Below are 5,668 nucleotides of genomic sequence, written 5' to 3'. Positions count from 1 at the left end.
TTTGAAGATGGTGGGCCAAAAGAACTAGCACTGCAAGACTTTTGATGCGGTTCTTTTTCCTCCAAAATGGCCCCCATAGCAAGAACCACGATAATTCCATAAAACTTCCCTTCCTTCCTCCTCTGAAATACATCTTCTGAGAAATCCATCCGAGCATTTTTTGAATAAGTATGGCTCATCCCAAATGAAATACTTTGCATCATTGATGAGTTTTCTCTTTTGATGCTTGTTGATCATTGAAGGCACTTCCCCAGTAGCCTTAAAATTAGCAATGTCTGTGAACCAGGGTGCCTTGTGAACCAGCATTAATTGCTCATCAAGGAAGAATTTATTGACACTTGATTTGTGGGTGCTACCTTCTTCACAAGGAATTCTAGACAAATGATCTGCTACTTTGTTCTCCACTCCCTTCTTGTCTTTAATCTCAATGTTGAATTCCTGTAATAGCAAAATCCACCTTATCAATCTTGGTTTTGACTCTTGTTTTGCAAGTAAATATTTTAGTGCTGCATGATCAGTAAAAACAATCACTTTAGATCCAATAAGATATTATCTAAACTTGTCAAATGCAAACACTATTGCTATTAGTTCTTTCTCAGTAGTGGTATAATTCCTTTGAGTTTCATTCAAAACCTTGCTGGCTTAATAGATAACATGCACTAAATTGCCTTTCCTCTACCCAGTACTGCCCCAACAGTAAAGTTTGATGCATCACACATCAGTTCAAAAGGCAAATTCCAATAAGGTAGGGCAATAATAGGTGCTAAGAAAAGTTCTCTTTTCAGTGTTTCAAATGCTATTGTGCATTTTTGATTAAACACAAAAGGTGTATCAGAAACTAATAGGTTGCTCAAAGGTTTTGTAATTTTGGAAAAATCTCTAATAAACCTTTTGTAGAAACCAGCATGGCCTAAAAAACTCCTAATTGCCTTGACATTACTAGGTGGAGGTAATTTCTCAATTAATTCCACCTTAGATTTGTCTACTTCTATGCCTTTTTCTGAAATTTTATGGCCAAGGACAATCCCCTTTGTCACCATAAAGTGGCATTTCTCCCAGTTTAGAACTAGGTTTGTCTCTTGGCACCTTTTTAACACTAAGGCAAGATGATTTAGGCAATTGGAGAAGGAATCTCCAAAAACTGAGAAATTATCCATGAAGACTTTAATGAACTTTTTAATCATGTTTGAAAAAATAGACAACATGCATCTTTGGAAAGTTGCAGGGGCATTGCACAATCCAAAAGGCATGTGCCTGTAAGCAAAAACTCCATATGGACAGGTAAATGAGGTTTTCTCTTGATCTCTAGGGTCAACCACTATTTGATTGTATCCCGAGTATCCATCAAGAAAATAGTAATATGCATGTCCTGCCAATCTCTCCAGCATCTGATCTATGAAAGGGAGTGGAAAATGATCTTTTCTAGTTGCCTTATTGAGTTTCCTATAGTCAATTAACATCCTCCAGCCTATTACTGTTCTTGTGGGGATGAGTTCATTCTTCTCATTGCGTACAACTGTGATCCCTCCTTTCTTTGGAATCACATGGACAGGGCTCACCCATGGGCTGTCTGAAATGGGATAGATTACTCCTGCCAGCCATAGCTTCATAACCTCTTTTTGGACCACTTCTTTCATGACAGGATTCAATCTTCTTTGGGCTTGAATGGAGGGTTTGGCATCATCTTCCAGCAAGATCTTATGCATGTATATGGATGAGCTTATCCCTTTTAAGTCAGCAAGGGTCCATCCAATGGCATCTTGGTGCTTTTGCAGCACCTTAATTAATTCCTCTTCCTGTTCTTGACTAAGGGCAGAATTGATGATCACTGGGTAACTTCCTCACTTCCTAAGTATGCATACTTGAGAGTAGGAGGTAGTGCTTTCAGCTCCACTTTGGGTTCTTCTCTCTCCTTTTTCCTCTCCTCCGATGTGCTTGGAATAGACACTTCAGCTGAATTGACATCAGCAACCTCAACATTTAACATGGAATCACCCTTTGTCACTCCATCAAGTGCTTCTTCAAAGGTTTCTTGCACCACAGTTTCCACTGCATCTAGCTTCATACACTCTCCTAGTGACTCTGGTGGATAGCTCATGGCCTTGAATACATTGAATACCATTCTCTCATCATGTAGCCTAAGGGTAAGTTCACCCTTTTGGACATCTATGATGGCTCCAACAGTAGCTAAAAATGGCCTTCCCAAAATTATTGAAGCCTTAGCTTCTTCCTCCATATCCAATACCACAAAGTCAGCAGGGGAGATGAAGTCTCCTACTTTCACTAACAAATCTTATACTATTCCATGAAGGAATTTGAATGACTGATCTGCCAATTAGAGGGCCATTCTTGTTAGTTTGGCTTCCTCAATCTTCATTCTTTTCATCATAGTTAAGGACATCAAATTTATACTTGCTCCCAAGTCACATAAGGCTTTTTCAACTGTTATTTCTCCTATGATGTAGGGAATTTAGAAGCTTCCTGGGTCCTTCAATTTTTGAGACAACTTGTGTTGGAAGATAGCACTACATTCCTCAGTTAATACCACAGTTTCATCATTCCTCCAGCTTCCCTTCTTGGTCATTAATTCCTTCAGAAACTTAGCATAGAGTGGCATTTGCTCTAGTACTTCTGCACAGAGAATGTTGATCTGAAGTTTCTTGAAGATCTCCAAAAATTTGGAGAATTGGCTGTCCTTTACATTCTTTATTAGGCGTTGAGGATAAGGAGCCTTTGGGACATATGGCCTTAGAACTTCTTTCTCTTCTGATGGGTTGGGAGCAGGTGTTTGGGCTTCTTCCTTGGCATTTGAACTACCCTCTGCCTTCTCTTCTTGAGTCTCCCTTGAAGTCTCTTTCAATTCCTTTCCGCTTCTGAGGGTAATAGCTTTGCATTCCTCTCTTGAAGTTGTCCTGGTGGCATTACCTGAACTGTAGTCAGGAGCTTGCTTGGACAAGTATCCAATTTGTGCTTCAAGTTTCTGAGTGGTAGCATCTTGATTTTGCAGATTGGATATCATTTCCTCCTTGAATTTCTTCATGTCTTCAAACTCCTTGCAAAGGTTTGCAAGCATAGCTTCTATTTTGGCCATTCTGTCATCATCATGTGGTGATGGTTGGTTGGACGTGGGGTGTTAAGAGTGGTTATTGTGGTTTTGGTACGGTGGCTGTGAGTAAGTGTTTTGTGTGGTCTGGTATGATTTTTGGTTGGAGTGTTGGTGAGTGGAGTTGTTATACTGGTTTGGATTATGGGGTCTGTGGTCTTGGCCTTGGTTTTGTTGGTTCCCCCACCCAAAGTTTGGGTGGTTCCTCCAACCAGAGTTATACGTTTTAGAATATGGATCATGAGCTTGCCTAGATGAATTTTCAAGGTAATTAGCTTCCTCCTAGTTAACTCATTCTTCTGTGTCCAACTCTCCTTGAGGTGATGGTTGAGTGTGGATAGCTGCAGCCTGATTCTTCTCCATTTGCTTGGTCAATTCAGCCAGTTGCTTGGTGATCATCTTATTCTGGGCCAGGATTGCATCCATATGGTTTAATTTCAAGATTCCCCTGTTGTTGCTTCAGTCTGAGGCATAAAAATACTCATTGTTAGCCACTGTCTCTATAACATCAATGGCTTCTTCAATGGTCTTCTTCTTGTTAAGGGAACCTCGAGATGAGTGGTATATAGCTTTCTTTGATTCACAATTCAGCCCTTCATAAAAGATATGAAGTTGCATTCACTCATTAAACATATCAGGGGGCATTTTCTTGTCAAATCTTTGAATCTCTCCCAGGCTTCATAAATAGTCTCACCATCCTGCTGTCTGAATGTCTGCACTTCAGTTCTCAGCCTATTTACTTTTTGTGGAGGGTAGAACCTTGTTAAGAATCTATTCACTACATCCTCCCAGGTTATCAAGCTTTCCTTGGAAAATGATTCTAGCCATTTTGATGCTTTGTCCCTCAAAGAAAATGGAAACAATAGCAATCTATAGGTGTCAAGATGAACACCATTAGATTTAACTGTGTCACATATCTTTTGGAATTTAGTGAGATGCTCATTAGGGTCCTTGATGAGAGAACTTTTGCGTGGTCTAGAAATTTGCAGATAAATCCTCGTTGCAAGTATAGCTTCTAAACCAACAAAAGTCCTTTCATACAAACGTTTTGGTTGTCACAAGTAACAAACCCCTTTAAAATTGATAACCGAGTATTTAAACCTCGGGTCGTCTTCTCAAGGAATTGCAGGGAGGTGTTCATATTATTGGTTATGAGTCTTGTAAATTGGGGGTTTTGGAAAGAAGGAGCAAGTAATGTAAGATAACAAGTCGTTAAAATAATAAATAACAAAGCTTTTGGCAAGGTATAAGAACTGGAAGTCCTATCCAGGTTATCCTTATCAGTTGTGATGAAAATTGGATTTTTCTCCCACTTTGTTAACCTCTAACTATGAAGGTAAGTTAAGTGGATGAATTAATTTTTATTCCTCAGATCCTAGTCTTTCCTTGAGAAAAGTTAGAGTTATTGGAACTCGAATTAATTCTTGAAGAATTCTAATTTTCAATTAACAATGAGTTTGATAACTCAAGTGTCTCCAATGACTCAACCAAAGACAAGAGGGAAAATTCTAAATTAAATTAAAAGCATCAATATAAATAAAGCAAAGCAATCTTAAATCTGAAATACCTCAAATAATATTAATTAAGAAAATCATAACATGAATGTAGCATAAGCCAAATAGGCAACATAACTAATATAAGCATTAAAGTATCTGAAAGTAAGAGATAAATATAAAGTAAAAGAACATTGAACCTGGGATTGAGAGGCACTCCTAAAACTAAGAGAAATCCTAAATCCTAATCCTAAGAGAGAGGAGAGAACCTCTCTCTCTAAAAACTACATCTAAATCCTATGAAAAGTGAATTATGAAAAACCTGTTTATGAATGAATGGATTCTCCCACTTTATAGCCTCTAATCTATGTTTTCTGGGCTGCAAATTGGGTCAGAAACAGCCCAGAATTCTCTGGTTGCAAATTCAAACATGCTGATTTTTTCTCACTGCGACGCGGCCGCGTGGAGCACGAGTTCGCGTCGCCTAGCGTTAGGGAAACTATGGCATATTATATATCAAATCAAAGCCCCGGACGTTATCTTTCCAACGCAACTAGAACCGCGTCATTTGGATCTCTGTAGCTAAAGTTATAGCCGTTTGAGTGCGAAGAGGTTAGGCTGGACAGCTTAGCAATTTCTCCAACTTCTTGTATTCCTTCCACTTTTGCATGCTTCCTTTCCATCCTCTGAGCCATTCCTGCCCTGTAATCTTTGAAATCACTTAACACATATATCAAGGCATCTAATGGTAATAAGAGAGGATTAAACATAGGGAACTTAAGGCCAAAGAAGCATGTTTTCAATTAAAGCACATAATTAGGAAGGCAAATGTAAAACCATGCAAATAGTATGAATAAATGGGTAAAGAGTTGATAAAATCCACTCAATTGAGCACAAGATAAACCATAAAATAGTGGTTTATCAACCTCCCCACACTTAAACAATAGCATGTCCTCATGCTAAGTTCAAGAGAAGCTATAAAGATGAAGAGGAATGGTAAAACATATGAAATGCAACCTATCTATATGAATGCAACTACATGCAAAATGTTTTTATCTACTTGGTTTAAAAA

The 5,668-nt window shown here is 38.5% G+C and overlaps 1 non-coding gene across 1 annotated transcript; it reads left to right on the top strand.

The window, feature by feature from the left end:
* Positions 1-3,730: 3,730 nt before the first annotated feature.
* LOC112768689 (small nucleolar RNA R71) lies at positions 3,731-3,837 on the top strand. Its single transcript, XR_003186089.1, has one exon. It is a non-coding gene; the product is annotated as a small nucleolar RNA R71 (small nucleolar RNA).
* The last annotated feature ends 1,831 nt before the right edge of the window (positions 3,838-5,668 follow it).

The sequence above is a fragment of the Arachis hypogaea genome, chromosome 17 (genome assembly GCF_003086295.3).
Source record: "Arachis hypogaea cultivar Tifrunner chromosome 17, arahy.Tifrunner.gnm2.J5K5, whole genome shotgun sequence".
NCBI lineage: Eukaryota > Viridiplantae > Streptophyta > Magnoliopsida > Fabales > Fabaceae > Arachis > Arachis hypogaea.
Note: the sequence above shows the minus strand (reverse complement) of the source record. Positions and strands in the feature narration are given on the sequence as shown.